At 46.8% G+C, this 18,680-nt stretch overlaps 3 non-coding genes across 3 annotated transcripts; all 3 read left to right on the forward strand.

Moving 5' to 3' along the window:
- Nucleotides 1-7,717: 7,717 nt before the first annotated feature.
- On the forward strand, nucleotides 7,718-7,823 carry LOC139291908 (U6 spliceosomal RNA). The gene has a single exon (XR_011597605.1). It is a non-coding gene; the product is annotated as a U6 spliceosomal RNA (small nuclear RNA).
- A 3,289-nt stretch (nucleotides 7,824-11,112) lies between these two features.
- LOC139291909 (U6 spliceosomal RNA) lies at nucleotides 11,113-11,218 on the forward strand. The gene has a single exon (XR_011597606.1). It is a non-coding gene; the product is annotated as a U6 spliceosomal RNA (small nuclear RNA).
- A 1,732-nt stretch (nucleotides 11,219-12,950) lies between these two features.
- LOC139291902 (U6 spliceosomal RNA) lies at nucleotides 12,951-13,056 on the forward strand. Its single transcript, XR_011597599.1, has one exon. It is a non-coding gene; the product is annotated as a U6 spliceosomal RNA (small nuclear RNA).
- The last annotated feature ends 5,624 nt before the right edge of the window (nucleotides 13,057-18,680 follow it).

Raw genomic sequence — 18,680 nt, forward strand, 5'->3', positions numbered from 1 at the left:
TTACAGGTCTTTCCAGGAAACGCTGTACGAAATTGAGCAGAACATTATGCAAACCCGTAAAATAAAGCATTACTGATTTCTGGGTATTTGTTACCTTGAAGCTGCTGAATGTAACCCTCCTCTCTCTTTGTGTTCCAAGATCTCATTTTCTCCAGAAAACACTGATGCAAAAAAAAACAACAACCTGCGTATCTAGTATCAGAAGAGCACTTTTGAATTTATAGACTTTGTACATTATGCTAATGTTGCCTTCTTTTTATATGTGTAACCGCTAGAATATATATTAGGGGGGAATCATGTAAGCTCTACATTTTTAAGTACAAATACATGTAGGAGATGTTTTGAAACCCTAATCTTTTCAGACACACTTCTTATTTTTTTTAATGCTTAGGTTCTTTTAAATTCTGTATGGTGGATGATTAAAACCGAGGCGCTTGTGTCGATCTGGTTTTTAATTCAGCTATTCGTGTATTTGTGTTGGATCTGCAAGACCCTGTATGACATTTTGTGAAAAGTGCTCCATGAATAAATTTGCCTTGATTGGGAAAAACATGATTCTTTCCATCATGTTTAAATCAATGTGCTTCACGGCTTCTTTTGGGCAAACACTTGTGAAGTCCACGTACCGTTTACCCCTATGTCTTGAAAAGGGTTAAATACTTACTCACCAGGAAGTAACCATCAGAATTATGCGGCTCTATACCGTGATAGCTTGCACCACTCATCTCTTTTCTTCTTGGCCGAGCTTCAATAAATGAGTCTGCGGTAGACATCCAAGTCAAGACCGTACTCTTTATAATATTATTTACAGAGACCCGGCAGCAGAACCAGGCTCTGGGTGGGAGGTTATCTGTCTCGATCGGTTGGGTTGAGAGGGAGAGAGGGGGTTAGGGCTCTGGCTCTGGTTTTCTACTTATTGTCAGTTTGCTACCATATGAAGTAGATTCAGGGAGAAGTGCACGACAGAAAAGACCAAAATTCAAATAAAGAAGGAGAAGAGCAGCAGAAGTAAATCAACCTAAACCATAAAAAACATTTTGTTTAATAAGGAAACCAGTTATACTGATCTGGGCCAGTAATTTGACTCCATCTCGTGACCAATGTTTAAACATGCGTTCATCTGCATCGCCAATGGATTGTCATCCCACTTAGAACATCAAATAGATCAAGGAGAACAACCAAACCAGTGAGTAACGTATCAAGTTTTCATACAGGTATTATGTAAGGGTGTAACACAACCCCATCACAATGTGACCTGGGAGGGGGAGGACGGGGGATAATAACCACTCTGAGGCTAGATATTTTCTAATAACTTTTTTGTGAAGTAGTAAGAGGTTCCAAATGAAATCCTAGGGGGGAGGGTTTGGGGGGGACGCCGGATTGTAGCCCTGAGCTCGTAGGCGTCAGACACATCAGTGGATAGAGGTTGCTCAGTTGTCATGGAGACGACTCAGTTGTCCTTGTTTGACCTAATGATGGAACTTAAAGCGTGTGGGGTTTTTTCCACATAAATGAACGTCCGTTACATTCAATCCTTTGCCAAACGACGTCACCTAATGCTGCTTAGGCCTATCACCGCCTGGTAAATCTCTCTGGAACAGTGTGACAGAGTTTTTAAAGCAGAGACACTTATATATCAGGTTGTTGATGCAACTCTCTCTACATGGCTCTGGGCCACAGAAAAACCTACAGGCATGCACCAGAAGGGGGAGACAAAGGGACCATTTTAGCATCCTCCCACTTTGGTTTTATGGCCCACAACTTTACTTGCTTTGGATCACTCTCATCAGCATCAATTCCAGCAACAGGCAGCTGTTTCCTGCGAGAAAGCTCAGATAAAGCCATGGTTTCGATACATGATCGATACAGTGAGCATATTGGAGCATTTAGCAGCTAAAAAGCCAGATACTTCCCCTCAAGAGCTGGTGGAGGGATAAAAAAATCCTGATATCATGATATGTCTGTGTTGTTGTTTGTTTACAGCTTGCTGCGCTGCCTGGTCTCCAAGTGGCCAAAAGAAGATTCTTTTGTCAAACTACAAGGTCGAAAATGATTGGAGCCATTATAGTGTGCGAAGGCGTATGACTAACAAGTCCCAAAGGGGGGAAATGTTGCAGTAAACTTTCATTAAAATGCTCTGTTTTCAAAAGTGTGTGTGTGTGAAAAGAAAATACCAAGTCTATGGGAGAGAAAATAAGTCCAGACTATGAATGAGACGCGTAACTTGACAGTTTAATTACATTTTCCATAGATAAGAATGATAGCGATGGCAGGTTGCTGAGATCTAAAAGCAGCTGAGCAGTGTGTCTGTGTCTCCATATCTGTGCCAGCTAGGAAAGCACCTGTTTTCAGTTTGGGTGGGTTTATCTATAAAAAAATAAACTCCATTGCATTGAACTCCTCCTCCTCATGATTTTTTGGACCTGTTTCGACTCCAGTGTTATTCACTCATGCTGTAGTTACGTCTTGGGGAAGAAGTCAAGACTCATACTCTTCTTTTTTTTTTTTACAATAATACAATCACTTGAATCAGCTCAGGAATTAAGTTATCACTCAAATAATTGGGAAGAGTCAAGTTATCACCCAAATCAGCTCCAAAGTGAAAGTATTACTCAAAAAGATGGGGAAAACTCAAATATGTATGGAAAACTCAAGATGTCGCTTAAAACAGCTCCAGACTGACTGACTGGTATAACTCAAGTTAGTGGGAAAACGCAATTTATCAGTCAAATCTGCTCAAAGCTGAAGTTTTCACCCAAATCTGCTCAAAGCTGAAGTTTTCACTCAAATGAGTTGGAAAACTTAAGTTATCACTGAAATTGGTTCCAAAGTGGAGTTTTCACCCAAATAAGTGGGAAAGCCTCTCTCTCCCACTGTAACCAGTCCAGTCAGCCACTCTGTCCCTTTGTAACCAGTCCCCTCTGTCCCACTGTATGCTGTCCACTAAGCCTATCTGTCCGACTGTAACGCTTCAACTCTGTCCCACTCTAACCAGTCCACTCAGCCTCTACGCCCCACTGTAACAAGTTCTCTCTGTCCGACTGTAACAAGTCCACTCAGCCACTCTGTCACACTATAACCAGTCCTCTCAGCCTCTCTGTCCACTGTAGCCTGTCCACCCAGTCCCTCTGTCCCACTGTAACCAGTCCAATCTGCCTCTATGTCCCGGTGTAAACAGTGCTCTCTCCCCCATTGTAACCAGACCACTAAGCCTCTCTTTCCCACTGTAACCAGTCTTCTCAGCCTCTTTGTCCCATTGTAACCACTCCAATCAGACTCTCTGTCCCACTGTAACCAGTCTATTCAGCCATTTTTTCCCACTGCAACCAGTGCACTATGCCTCTCTGTCCCACTGTAACCATTCCACTCAGTTTCTCTGTCCCTCTATAACCAGTCCACAAATCCTCTCACGTATACAGGTTCCCTCCTTTGTGTATGGAGCATTTATTGTTTCTTTCAGGGGGACCTGGGACCTGCTGCCAGTGTTTGTCCCAGAGGCCCACAGGTATACGTTTGGATTGGTTATATATATGCTGCAGTTACTCAACTTGCCGGAAATGTTCAGACACTGTGTTTGGCATAAAACGTGTTACCTTACTTTTCTTTCTACCAGGGGCCTCCGGGTTTAGAGGGACAGATGGGACCTCCAGGACTCAGAAGACCCCAAGTCAGAATCAGAATCAGAAGAGAATCAGAAATATTTTATTGATCCCCGAGGGGAAATTATAATATAGCGAGTACAGTTCAAGGCGAGACGGCTAATGGAGACTTTTGACTCATAGGGCTGCTGCTTCCTTCACGTCCCAGCCGGTGAAGAACAGGAGGTTGAAGTCAATCTGTGCATTTTAACAGGGACATCCAGGACTGATCGGTGCTCCTGGACCTAAAGGAGATTCTCTGTATGTAACCAGTGCATCTCGTCCCACTGTAAGCTGTCCCCTCCGTCCAACCTTAACAATTCCACTCAGCCTCTCTGTCCCATTGTATCTAGTCCTCTCCGTCCCACTGTAACCAGTCCACTCTGTCCCACTGTAACCAGTGCACTTAGCCTCTCTCTCCTACTTTAATGAGTCCACTCAGCCTCTCTGGGGGTCTTCATGATGTGGGAGGTCAGGGTCACGGGTCTGTAGTCCTTGGAGCCACTGGGACTCTGCATCTTCGGTACAGGAACGAGGCAGGATGTCTTCCACAGCACGGGGACCCTCTGAAGACTCAGGCTCATGTTGAAGACGTGGTGAAGTACTCCACATGGCTGGCAGATTCAGTTCGTTGGCCCGGTCCACACTGCCTTCAGCTCCTCTGCTGCTGGTTGGCCTGTAACCCGTGATGGTCCTCATTCCACCCCAGACCTCCAGCTTCCTCCTGTACTTCTCCTTGGCCTCCCTGATCTTCACCTTCGGTTCCCCCTGGATCGTTCTCACCTCGTTTCTGTTGCCAGCTCTGAAGGCCCTCTTCTTTTTGTTCAGTATGGCCTTGATGTCCTTTGTCACCCATGGCTTGTTGTTAGAATAACAATGGACAGTCCTTGCTGGGACAGTGGAGTCCACACAGAAGTTGATGTAGTCCGTGATGCACTCTGTGAGCCCATCAGTGTCCTCTCCATGCGGTTCACAAAGCGCCTGCCAGTCAGTCACCTCAAAACATCCCTGAAGTGTCTCATAAGCCTCCTCTGACCATCTCCTCACTGTCCTCGTGGTTGCAGGCTGGCTCTTGACTAGAGGCACATAACTGGGGTTGAGGTGCACTAGGTTGTGGTCTGACCTACCCAGAGGGGGAGGGGAGAGGAGCTGTATGCATCCTTCACGTTAGCATACAGCTAAGCTACTGAGTGAAGGTGGGAAGTGTCTTAGCCATGGTGATGTGGTTGAAGTCACCCGAGATAGCAATGAATGCATTCGGGTGTTGAGTAGACGGGCTATGGCGGAGTGTATGACGTTACACGCCGACCTCGGGTTGGCAGAGGGGGGGATGTAAACAGTCACAACCGATGTTCTGGTCTCCAAGTCTACATGTCGGAGTCATGCGCCCGCAGTCCCTCAGACTTGTAAGCATTGCTTTGCGTTATTTTGCCACGGTAACCTGTGTGTATGCTGTGGGCGATGCTAGGAACCTGATTAAAAACACAGTTAGCGATGCGATCCACAAGGTGGCAGTGTTTTCAAAGTCCCCGTCGCTGCGTGAAACAACAAGATCGAGAGCCTCCGAGCTAGCAGCCTCCACGCTGAAAATGGCACGTTTTCACAAAGATGTCTGTGGTTTTTTATTTACGGGTCCAAGTATAGGTAGGCTTCACCTCTAGGACACTGATGATCAAGTTATCAAGTTAGTTTCTTTCTTTCTTTTTTTTTTTTTAACAGTAAACGTTGTAAAATCACAGTCTACATGTCACAGTTTGCTTCCTATGTGTGTTCAGTTCAGTCATTTGTTTCATGTTTCCTGTTTTATTTTGTTACTTACCTCTCCTCTTGTTTTGGACTCCTTCACTTCCTGCCTGTGTGATTGTCTGCATCTTTCACCTGCCCCCTCATTACTTTTTTGATTGTTTATTGGACCCTGATTCTTGCCCCCCTCCCTGTCTGTTCTGTTTGCCTCTTTGGACCGCTTTCCCAGTTTTGACTCCTGCCTGCATCACCACCCCCTGCTGTCAAAAACAGGGCTGCTGATGAGTAGCTCAAAGAGTTTACACACAGGTCTGTATGAAAATGAAAACAGCCCTGCTGATAAACAAGTGAATGAAAGGTTACTTCCACGCTAACTAGCGGCTCAACATTAGCATCCCAAAAACCACTGTCACAAAGTACAACTTTTTTTTCTCCTTTTGACTGATGTCATCAAAACAATCATTCGTGTCACTGTTGGCCTAATGTTCTCCTCTTGGCTGTCACTGGCCTCTGTCTGCCCCGCTGGACTGGGTGGGCTGCTGGGAGGACTGCGACTGCCCACTGTAAACAGTCTTTAAGCCTTTCCTGTGGTCCTCCTCCTGTTTTCTAATTCCTTCTTTTGATCATTGATTTCTTAGCGTCTTGTGCCATGTTTTTATGTCAAACACATAAATATCTTATATACACTTCACAGCGATCTTCTGCCGCTGAGTGTCACTGTTGAATTCATAATTTTTTCTCTTCTGTGAAATGTCTTATTTCACCCATAATGCATTGTGTGACAGTCACTTGCGTGGAGGAAGGTCTGATAGGGAGGCTTTATGCGACAGGTAAATGTAAGGGTCGTGTCGAGATGGTAACCCTAGATTTGTGAAACTCTCGCACGCAGTTTTGTTGAGATTTAGAAACAAACCTACTTTTGTTAGGATTAGGAGAAAGCCATGGTTTGGGTTAAAATGATGAGTGAAAGTTGACTTTGTTTGTTTGTCTCGCAAGAGTTTTGCAAATGTAGGGTTACTATCACTATACACGACCTGACTTAAAGTTATATTGAAGTCAAAGGGTGGGTCTATTTTTATGCAGCTGGCCCCAGTAGCCAAGATACTACTTTGAGGTAATGTGTCCTCTCAGAAAAGAAACACAGTGAACACAGTCTGTTACAGTAGCATTCAACAAATGCAGAAACACAGTCACGGCAGCAGGCTCACCATGACATTTATCTGGCAGATACCGGTGTTGTCATGAAAAATCAAAAGCATCACTGGTGAAATGAAAGCAGACTTTTGGAAAAGGACATTTTAAATGGAAATTGCCATAGTTTGAATAGGCATTCGGCTATTGCCGCCACATTTAGGCTGATGTTGGTCGATGTGCATTGTCCCTGTAGAAATAAATACAATGACACTCCGATAAAATGTTATGAGAAAAATAAGAATGGCTGAAAAAGTTCATAATCAAAGAGATACTTTATTTCAATATAACTACAACTTATAGAATGTGTTGTGCTGTGTATTTTGGCAGCCGTTCTAAAAGTTGCCATCTATCGTAAATAAGAGCTCATTGGTGAATCGGTTTTTTGCGCCGAGTTTCCAAGTCGAAACCTCCAATAAAAAAAATAAATAAAAAAAATCCTAATACATGTTTGGCGGGTTGAGAAAAGCAAGACAATAATAAAATCGCTGGTTTTGTGTATGGAATATGGTTTTTGGCGATATCCCAGCATACAAAAAAACGGCACAAAACAAACAACATATACACGAATATAAGTAAGTGCAGTGACTCGTGTTTGACATCGACTCCCTCACGCACATAGACTGGTCATAGGCTGACACCTGGTGGTGAGTTTGTGAAATTGCATTGACTGTTTTCTTTGTTTTTTGAATTATCAAAAAACAGGAAGTAGGGGAAGTCATACGAAATAGGGAAAATAGAGAATCGTTTAATAATTTCAATAAAACATCAGTTCTGTCCCGTCTCTCTCTCTCTGTGTCCTCTGGGGAGGAATACAGGCGGAGGAGCTGTGAGTAAATCTTTCGTTCTCACGCCTTCAGCGCACCAATCCTGGCTGCGTGACGTAAAGGCTCATTTGCATAGAGTTCCCATCAGCCCCTAAGCTCCGCAGCAGGGCAGACGGGACCCAGACGTGGTCAGACTGGGTCCGATCGGGTCTTGGCGGGTCACATTAAGTATAAGACTCACAGCACAACACCCCTGTCTAGATTGAAGCCATTTTGAGACAGTTTACTCCCTGCCAGCCTCTGTGTCAGCCTGCACCATAAGACAGGATGCTTCTGGGACAGGACCCTGTATATAGCACACCGGGACAGTATCTTATTGTGTTACTCCGGTAGCACATATACTAAAATTGGAACGATACAGAGAAGATTAGCATGGCCCCTGCGCAAGGATGACACGCAAATTCGTGAAGCGTTCCTCATTTTCTCGTAATATATGAATAGATTTTTTTAAACAATTTCTTATGATTCTTTTTAATATTTGGGTGCAGTAGCGCCTCAGCGCCACCAGCCACGGGGGGGCGCTACAGCAGTGCAGAGGCGAGAAACAGCAGAGACTCCGTCACTCTGTTTTGACTTAGACTTAGACTTTATTAATCCCACAGTGGGGAAATTTACAAGTTACAGCAGCAAAGACAGAACGGTGCAGAAACACACAGCACACAGCACTGTGTCAATAAGCCTTAGAAGTATTTTTTTAAAAAGAAAAAACAATATACAAATAATAAATACAGATCTAAAAAATATGGGGGACAAAAATAAACATACACACGGAAAAATATAAAGTATGTACAAATTGTGCAGATTCATGTGCAGTTAAACAGTCTTATAGCTGTAGGAATGAACGACCCGCGGTAGCGCTCCTTCTTACACCGTGGGTGTAACAGTCTGCTGCTGAAGGAGCTGCTCAGGGCCCCCACAGTCTCGTGCAGGGGGTGGGAGGTGTTGTCCATGATGGATGTCAGCTTGGCTAACATCCTCCTCTGCCCCACCTCCTCAATGGAGTCCAGCAGGCAGTCCAGAACAGAGCCGGCTCGCCTAATCAGTCTATTGAGCCTCCTCCTGTCTCTGTCTGTGCTGCCCCCCCAACCCCCCAGCAGACCACAGCATAGAAGATAGCGAAGCTACCACAGTGTCATAAAAAGTCCGGAGCAGTTTCCTGCACACACCGAAGGACTTCAGCCTCCTCAGCAGGTGGAGGCGGCTTTGACCCTGCTCGTACAGGGCCTGAGTGTGGTCAGACCAGTCCAGTTTACTGTTCAGGAGAACACCCAGGAATTTGTACTTCTCCACCACCTCAATGTCCAAACCCTGGATGTTCACCGGTGTGATTCTGGATGACTTCCTCCTGAAATCGATCATCATCTCCTTCGTCTTGCTGTCATTGATGTGAAGCTGGTTGAGCTCACACCAGACGACAAAGTCGCTGATGACCTCCCTGTATTCCAGGTCTTTCCCCTCAGACACACATCCAACAATGGCAGTGTCGTCAGAGAACTTCTGGATGTGGCAACTGACAGTGTTGTGTCTGAAGTCCGAGGTGTAGAGGGTGAAGAGGAATGGAGAGAGAACCGTACCCTGGGGGGCCCCCGTGCTGCAGACCACCACATCAGACACACAGTCCCGGAGCCTCACATACTGTGGTCTGTTGGTGAGGTAGTCGATTGTCCATGAAGCCAGGAGACGGTCCACTCCCCCTCCCTCCAACTTCACCTTCAGCAGTGCTGGCTGGATGGTGTTGATGGCACTGGAGAAGTCAAAGAACATGATCCTCACAGTGCTTCCAGTGTTTTCCAGGTGGGAAAGGGATGTGTAGTAGATAGATGACAGCGTTATCTACCCCAATTCCGGGACGTAACCAAACTGGAGGGGGTCCAGCATTTTGCTCACCAGGGGTCGAAGGTGTTTGAGGATGATCCTCTCCATGGTCTTCATAAGGTGAGAGGTCAGGGCGACAGGCCTGTAGTGGTTGAGTTCCCTGGGGTGCGCCGTTTTTGGTACCGGGACCACGCAGGCAGTCTTCCACAGGGCCGGGACTTTCTCCAGACTGAGGCTCATGTTGAACATGTGCATGACCACCCCACAGAGCTGGTCTGCACAATCCTTGAGCAGTCTGGGGCTGATTCCGTCCGGCCCCGAGGCCTTACTCACCTTGATGGATCTCAGCTGCCTTCTCACCTGATCCGCTGTTAAGGAGAGGGGTGACAGGGGGGGTGGGGTGGGGTGGGGGGAGTTGTGGACTGGTGACAGTCTGGTGTTATTAAGGAAGGTGACGAGCAGGGGGGTGGAGTGGAGGGCAGCTCGGGGAGGTGTGAAGAGGGGGCAGGATAGGTGGGGGAGGGAGACTGGGCAGAATCGAATCTGTTGAAAAACAGGTTCAGTTGGTTAGCCCAGTCCCTGTCTCCACTGTCCTGGTGTCTCCCCTCACCTTTTCCATGTCCAGAGATCTTCTTAAGTCCTCTCCAGACATCCCTGGTGTTATTCTGACCCAGATGTTCCTCCAGTTTCCTCCTGTAGCTCTCCTTGCCCTTCCTTATTTGTTGCCGGAGCCGCTTCTGGATGCGCTGCAGCTGCTCTTTGTCGCCCGACCTAAAGGCCCTCTTCTTTTAAAACTCTTCCTCTCTGGAAAACCAGCTCCAAATCTCCACCTCTGTGACTTTCTGACAGAGGAAGGAGCCAGGAGGAGGACGTGGACTTTTTCAGAGGTAAAAGTTATTTTTCAGGTCTGAAACTTCACTTAAACTTGACATGTCCGCCGTAATATGGTTCTCAGGGGGAGACATTCATTGGTTTCACACTAAAATGATATGTACTCGGACATCTCCAGTGTGTGGTGTTGAGGACGTCTGCTTTCTGAAGATTGGGTAGTAATCCTAACCCAATCCTTACCGGAGACCACAAACCCAATCAGATGCTCCATTTGTCTCAATTTAGAGAATCCAGACTTTTGGCATCCAATAGGAGAGCCGGATTTGTCTCCGTGTCTCTCAGTGATTCTAGTTCCTGACAGCGCTCAGTCCACCGTCTCAACAGACAGCGTCAAGTTCCAAAGTCAATCATCAATTCGTTTCCACTATTATGTATATTTCAAATACAAAAAGATGTCAGAATATCTGTGATAATGAAATTGCTCTGATAAAAAGGGTTTTATGCTTTTATTGATATCCACCACATAAAGATCTGAGTACAGACGATCACTGTAACTGTGTTGTCCCCTCTGTCATGTTGAAGATGCTACTTTCAAAAGTACCACATGTCATTTCTCCATCATCATTAGCATTTTATATTCGTACCCGTTATCCCAAAGCTTGTGCTGGTCCTCTGCCGAAGAAATGTTGATCCTCAGGGTCCTCCTTCTCCTCCTGATCCTCCTCCTCCTCAGGGTCGAGTCCTGCATAAACACATCATGTTGAGCTGAGGAGCTCAACTATGCTATGCTCATTTGCATAGAATTCCCATCAGCCCCTGAGCTCCTCAGCAGGGCAGACGGGACCCGGACGTGGTCAGACTGGGTCTGATCGGGTCTTGGCGGGTCATATTAGGTATAGGACTCACAGCAAAACACCCCAGACCTCTGCACACTGCTGGGCTCTGTCTAGATTGAAGCCATTTTGAGACAGTTTACTCCCTGCCAGCCTCTGTGTGAGCCCCCACCATAAGACAGGGTGCTTCAGGGAGAGAACCCTGTATATAGCACACCGGGACAGGGTCCAGATGTGTTACTCCGGTAGCACATATACTAAAATTGGAACGATACAGAGAAGATTAGCATGGCCCCTGCGCAAGGATGACACGCAAATTCGTGAAGCGTTCCTCATTTTCCGTAAAATATGAATAGATTTTTTAACAATTTCGTATGATTCTTTTCAAAATTTGGGTGCAGTAGCGCCTCAACACCACGGGGGGTGCTACAGCAGCGCGGCGGCGAGAAACAGCAGAGACTCCGTCACTCTGTTTAAAACTCTTCCTCTCTGGAAAACCACAACAAAACCAGCTCCAAATCTCCACCTCTGTGACTTTCTGACGGAGGAAAGAGCCGGGAGGAGGATGTGGACTTTTTCAGAGGTAAAAGTTATTTTTCGGGTCTGAAACTTCACTTAAACTTGACATGTCCGCCGTAATATGGTTCTTGGTTTCGCACTAAAATGCCAAACATATCTGTTCTTCTGGTTATTTACTAAAACCAAGTCTAGAAAAACGTCTTTACTGCTTTTTTTGTCAGAATTTTGGCAGAAATTTGTGTGTAACACGTGTTCTTCTCTGTGCCAATTGTGGGCCAATGGCTGTCCGCGGCTATGTCCCGCCTTACAATCTCTGAACAGTGATTGCTCCGTACCCGGAGACCACAAACCCAATCAGATGCTCCATTTGTCTCAACTTAGAGAATCCAAACTTTTGGCATCCAATAGGAGAGCCGGATTTGTCTCCGTGTCTCTCAGTGATTCTGGTTCCTGACAGCGCTCAGTCCACCGTCTCAACAGACAGCGTCAAGTTCCAAAGTCAATCATCAATTCGTTTCTTCTTTCTTGAATAATTGCCTGAAATACTGTAAAATATCACATTTCTGTCTGACATTAGTCACACTGAGGTAACCGAGGTGTTTTTACGGCTCAACTATTTGAGTGTTGCGGTAACGTTAAGTTATAGCCGGAGCTTTATTTAGCAGCTGGTGGCAAAGCACCACACAGGGCAAAGAAGCCTGAGGAGGGTTATTAGGGTGGCGTCCTGAGTCGCTGGAAGGCCTAGTTTGGTCGGCACCAGGGCAAGACCTTCTACTGGCTCCTGGAGAACGACGTGGGCTACGTCATCAACCTGGTCACCTCCCACCACAAGGAGCGAGAGAGGACAAGGTCTCACGCCCCATTGGTGGCCAACAAGGTGGAGTCCTTCAGTCTGATTTATACAGTGCAATTAAAGGAGCGATGACAGTTTGAACCTCTCTTTGTGAACTTACAGGACGCCTTCACCCATTGTGATGACATTTGGATTATAATATAGTTGCTGTTGATTTTAAGAATCATGTGAAGAAATGCGTGATTTGCAGAGACAGACAGAGAGCTGCTGCTGTGTCCACCACCACGGCCTCTGTCTCGGCTGCAAACCAGAGAGCATCACAGTACATGTTTCATTTCAAAGCTGTCTGTGTTTGATGCACCTGAATGACCTCTCTGAAGAAATGTTGATCCTCAGGGTCCTCCTTCTGATCCTCCTCCTCCTCAGGGTCGAGTCCTTCATAAACGCATCATGTTGAGCTGAGGAGCTCAACTATGCTATGCTCATTTGCATAGAATTCCCATCAGCCCCTGAGCTCCTCAGCAGGGCAGACGGGACCCGGACGTGGTCAGACTGGGTCCGATCGGGTCTTGGTGGGTCACATTAGGTATAGGACTCACAGCACAACACCCCAGCCCTCTGCACACTGCTGGGCTCTGTCTAGATTGAAGCCATTCTGAGACAGTTTACTCCCTGCCAGCCTCTGTGTGAGCCCGCACCATAAGACAGGGTGCTTCAGGGACAGAACCCTGTATATAGCACACCGGGACAGGATTTTGTTGTGTTACTCCGGTAGCACATATACTAAAATTGGAACGATACAGAGAAGATTAGCATGGCCCCTGCGCAAGGATGACACGCAAATTCGTGAAGCGTTCCTCATTTTTTCGTAAAATATGAACAGATTTATTTAAACAATTTCTTATGATTCTTTTTAATATGTGGGTGCAGTAGCGCCTCAGCGCCACCAGCCACGGGGGGCGCTACAGCAGTGCAGAGGCGAGAAACAGCAGAGACTCCGTCACTCTGTTTTGACTTAGACTTAGACTTTATTAATCCCACAGTGGGGAAATTTACAAGTTACAGCAGCAAAGACAGAACGGTGCAGAAACACACAGCACACAGCACTGTGTCAATAAGCCTTAGAAGTATTTTTTTAAAAAGAAAAAACAATATACAAATAATAAATACAGATCTAAAAAATATGGGGGACAAAAATAAACATACACACGGAAAAATATAAAGTATGTACAAATTGTGCAGATTCATGTGCAGTTAAACAGTCTTATAGCTGTAGGAATGAACGACCCGCGGTAGCGCTCCTTCTTACACCGTGGGTGTAACAGTCTGCTGCTGAAGGAGCTGCTCAGGGCCCCCACAGTCTCGTGCAGGGGGTGGGAGGTGTTGTCCATGACGGATGTCGGGCAGCTCGGGGAGGTGTGAAGAGGGGGCAGAGTAGGTGGGGGGGGGGAGACTGGGCAGAATCGAATCTGTTGAAAAACAGGTTCAGTTGGTTAGCCCAGTCCCTGTCTCCACTGTCCTGGTGTCTCCCCACACCTTTTCCATGTCCAGAGATCTTCTTCAGAATCAGAAACTGTTTATTGCCAAGTAACATACATTACAAGGAATTTGCTGTGGTCTGAAGGTGCTATTGTTTTGATAACAAATAAGTAGAATATAAAAGCTAAAATAAGAATAAGAATAAAAATAAAAATAAGATAAGATAAATAACAACAGTGGAGTGACCAGAATGAAGTAAAGTGTCCAGGTAAAGTGTCCAGTAGGGGGTGGGTGCGTTAATATAACGCAGGGGGGACAGGGGTGATGTAACGTATAAGTAGTGTTTGTGTTCGGGGGGGGGGGGTTGACTGCAGAGGGGAAGAAACTGTTTTTGTGGCGGGAGGTTTTGGTCCTGATGGACCGCAGCCTCCTGCCAGAGGGGAGGGGGTCAAACAGATGGTGTCCGGGGTGGGAGGGGTCGGCAGCGATCTTCCCTGCTCTCCTCAGGGTCCTGGAGGAGTACAGGTCCTGAAGAGATGGGAGGTTGCAGCCGATCACCCTCTCTGCAGAGCGGATGATACGCTGCAGTCTGCGTCTGTCCTTGGTGGAGGCAGCAGCGTACCAGACGGTGATGGAGGAGGTGAGGATGGACTCTATGATGGCAGTGTAGAAGTGAACCAGCATTGTTTGTGGCAGGTTAAACTTCCTCAGCTGCCTCAGGAAGTACATCCTCTGTTGGGCTTTCTTGATGAGGGAGCTGATGTTCAGCTCCCACCGGAGGTCCTGGCTGATGATGGAGCCCAGGAAATGGAAGGACTCCACAGTGTCCACTGGAGAGTCACACAGGGTGATGGGGGCGGGTGGGGCTGCGCTCTTCCTAAAGTCAACAACCATCTCCACTGTCTTTGAAGCGTTAAGCTCCAGGTTGTTGCTGTTGCACCAGGTCACCAGATGGTCAATCTCCCACCTGTAGGCAGACTCATCCTCTCCAGAGATGAGTCCGATGAGGGTGGTGTCGTCCGCGAACTTCAGGAGCTTGACGGACTGGTGACTGGAGGTGCAGCTGTTGGTGTACAGGGAGAAGAGTAGAGGAGAAAGAACGCAGCCTTGAGGGGAGCCGGTGCTGATCGTCCGCAAGTCTGAGACGTGTTTCCCCAGCTTCACGTGCTGCTTCCTGTCAGACAGGAAATCTGTGATCCACCTGCAGGTGGGGTCAGGCACGTTAAGCTGGGAGAGCTTGTGTTGAAGGCAGAGCTAAAGTCCACCAACAGGATCCTGGCGTAGGATCCTGTGGAGTCCAGGTGCTGGAGGATGAAGTGTAGGACCAAGTTGCTGGCGTCGTCTACAGACCTGTTGGCTCTGTAGGTGAACTGCAGGGGGTCCAGCAGAGGGTCAGTGATGGATTTGAGGTGGGAAACCAGGCGTTCAAATGATTTCATGACCACAGAGGTCAGGGCGACGGGTCTGTAGTCATTTAATCCTGTGGGCCCTGGTTTTTTGGGGACAGGGATGATGGTGGAGGCCTTGAAGCAGGCTGGCACGTGGCATGTCTCCAGTGAGGTGTTGAAGATGTCTGTGAACACCGGAGACAGCTGATCGGCGCAGCACTTCAGGCAGGATGGGGAGATGGAGTCTGGTCCAGCAGCTTTCCGGGGGTTTTGTCTCTTGAAGAGCCTGTTCACATGTCTTTCAAGGACAGACAGAGGTGTCGATGTTGGAGGGGGGGGGGCACTGTGAGCGGCAGCTGTGGTGGTAGTTGGGGCTGTTAGGCTGGAGCTGGTGGGTGATGGTGTGGGAGATGGTGTCAGGACTGACCCATGCTCTTTCATAGCGACAGTAGAAGTTGTTGAGGTTGTAGGCGAGGCGTCAGTCGTTAGCAGAGTTGGGGGCTCTTGGCTTGTAGTTGGTGATCTGCCTGAGCCCCCTCCACACAGAAGCAGAGTCGTTGGAGGAGAACTGGTCTTGTAGTCTCTCTGAGTACAGTCATTTAGCTTCCCTCACCGCCTTGCTAAACCTGTACTTGGCTTGCTTAAACTCAGCTCTGTTGCCACTCTTAAACGCCTCTTCCTTTTCCAGCCTCAGCTGTCGCAGTCTTGCTGTGAACCAGGGTTTGTCATTGTTATAACTCACCCTGGTCCGAGTTGGTACGCAGCAGTCCTCACGAAAGCTGATATATGACGTCACAGCCTCTGTGTACTCATCCAGACTGTTAGTAGCAGTCCTGAAAACATCCCAGTCAGTACAGTCCAAACACGCCTTCAGGTCCTCTACAGCTTCACTGGTCCACTTCTTCGACGTTCTCGCAACAGGCTTAGAAAGTTTTAATTTCTGCCTGTATGACGTACTGGTCAGACACAAGAGCACCTTCAGTGGGACACTCATTCCTCCCAAATGTACAACGGAGCACCATCAAACTGTTCAGCTCCTCCCTCTGAGTGTCAGACACTCAGAAGAAACAGACTCTAAATATTAAACCACCCCCCCGGGGATCAATAAAGTATTCCTGATTCGGATTCTGATGATTGACAAAATCATCATATGGTGAAGAAGCATATTTTTCATCAGTCAAGTCTCTTTGAAGTCAACATACCAATATCTGGTAATTAGAAACAAACAGTTATGACAACATAAAGTAATAAAGACTTGCCAATATTTTATTTTTAAATATATGATTTTAGGTTATAACAACAAAAAACAGGTTGGATCCCTGTCTGCACAGATGATCGTACAATGATGATTGTACAATTTCCCCCTGGGGATCAATAAAGTATTTCTGATTCTGATTCTGATTCTGATCACCTCAGGTAAATATTATTCACAATATTAATACTGAGCAATTTGTCACTAGTAACCAATCATTATTTTCTTAAAATAAAGGACCCATGGGGGAAGCAGTGTGCCAGGAGTGGCTGTCAGACAAGGGGTGTTTGGAGAAGACGAGGAGTGAAGGTGAAGAAGGACAATCGAGAGAAGCAAAGATACAGGAGGAGCCCTCAAAGAAAAGGAAAGGCAAACAAAGAGAAATGGGAGAAGCAAAGATCCAGGAAGGGCCTTCAAAGAAAAGGAGAAGTGGAAGAAAGGAGAAGGCAGTAGAGGTCCTTGGAGAATAAGAAGTACGGACTTGAGAAAGACTGCACAAAGAATGCAATAGTTAATTGAAATGTTTATTTGGTAGGTACCAGAAAGAATTAATTCTGGGTCTGGGGTTTGAGGAGGAAGAGGAAGTTTGGCTCACCAGAACCCCTAGAGTTACTGGTGAGTTTTTTCTTTTGGCCAACGGGGACAAGTGGAGAACAAGTGCCCTTTATTACCTCAGTAAACACACTCTTCAGCTTGCATGCTCCGGAGTCGCTCTGAAGCCGAGAGGCGGGCCTGGCCCAGCCGCATGGGCTCTTCCTCTGGGAAAGAGAGAGTGTGTGGGGCTGAATTGACACAGGGAGCAGGGAAAGGGGTGGAGCTAGGACTAGCGGGAGACTGAGAGGAGGGAGGAGGGGAGTGGAGCAGGTGTGAAAAACTGACGACTGGCTCTCTCCCCACGTTTTTCACGAAGGCGATAGTCCAATTGAATGGCTAGGGAAATTACAGCATCGAGGTTAGCTGGGTAATCTTTAGCTGCTAGATCATCCTTGATCTATTCACTAAGCCCCTTTAAAAATACCACCTGTAGTGCCTCTTTATATAGCCTGACTCAGCTGTCACAGTTCTAAACTCAGCTGAAAACTCAGCTAATGCTATGGAGACCCTGTCGGAGTGAGAGGAGACATTTAACTGCATCCTTTCCCTGAACAGAATGGTCAAAAGCTTTCTCCACATCTGAAATAAATTAACTGCATGATTCATACAATCACCACTGAAGCTCAGTTTAAAGCACTCCCTTTAAGCAACTCCACAATAAACACTATCTTAGCTCTATCAGAACTGTAAGTGTGAGGCTGCTGTTCAAACACTAAAGAACACTGGAGAAGGAAGGCCTTACAGCTATTCACCTGAATAGCTCCCTGGTGAGGGAATGCAGGGTTCACTGAGCTGTCTTATTAATTTATTTAACCTTTGTTTATACAGGTAATCTGAGTGACACACAGGGTCTCATTCTCAAGAGAGACCTGGTCAAGACAACTGCAGCAATACCAGACAAAGTTACAGACAGACAGGACATTCAATACAAAGACAAAGACGCAAATCATAAAAGTGATAAGTGCACAAGTGCCAAAGTCATAGTCAGATTTTTTAAAATGATATACAAGAGCAGACCCCCACAGATGCTCTCTCCAGATTTCTTAAAAGAAGATTAAAATTCCTCAGAGGAATCGTGCTGGACAGCTTCAGTTCCTGCTGCAGCGTGTTCCAGGCTGTTGATGTAGAATAAGAGAAGGCCTTTTTACCAAATTCTGTATGGACTTAGGGGATGTAGAGAGCGACGAAGCCCTGGGAGCATAGGCTAGGATGGATTTATGAATGAAGTTATTCCAATCAGGAGAGGCTTTGTTGAAGTGAACAATATTTTCATTGTGTACAATAGATTGGTATAATAGACTTGGAGGTGACTTGGGTAGAGGAGGGTCGTCTATTTTCGTACTGCAATGACAGCTGACAGTAGCAGAGAGGAGAGCGGTTTTGAATTTGGCAGCAGCGAGATGATTGGTTCAGGGAGATTGTGTCAGAATTTGCTTGGTTAAAGAGGATGCCATTTCCTGGCATTAAAGGAAAAACTGGATTTGTTCCTAAGAAAAGAAAAAAGAGGCGGCTGAGAGGGAGGGGGAGCAGTGGCCAGGGGGTTTGGCAGCATCGTGGGCTGTGGAGTGGAGGTGAGCTCCACCTGGGCTCTGATCCGCTGACCACTGGTTGAAAGGGTTAGTGTCCAAAACTCCCGGAGAATCCGATCATGCTGCCCCTCGAGGATACTGTGGCTGGTGAGCGTGTGGCAGAGCTCATGGTAAGCAGAGCTGAAAACCAGGAGATTGAGGGAGGAAGACCGTACCCACGCCAGCACAGACAACACAGAACACAAGAA

This window comes from Enoplosus armatus, chromosome 10 (assembly GCF_043641665.1).
Source record: "Enoplosus armatus isolate fEnoArm2 chromosome 10, fEnoArm2.hap1, whole genome shotgun sequence".
NCBI classification, from domain to species: Eukaryota; Metazoa; Chordata; class Actinopteri; order Centrarchiformes; family Enoplosidae; genus Enoplosus; species Enoplosus armatus.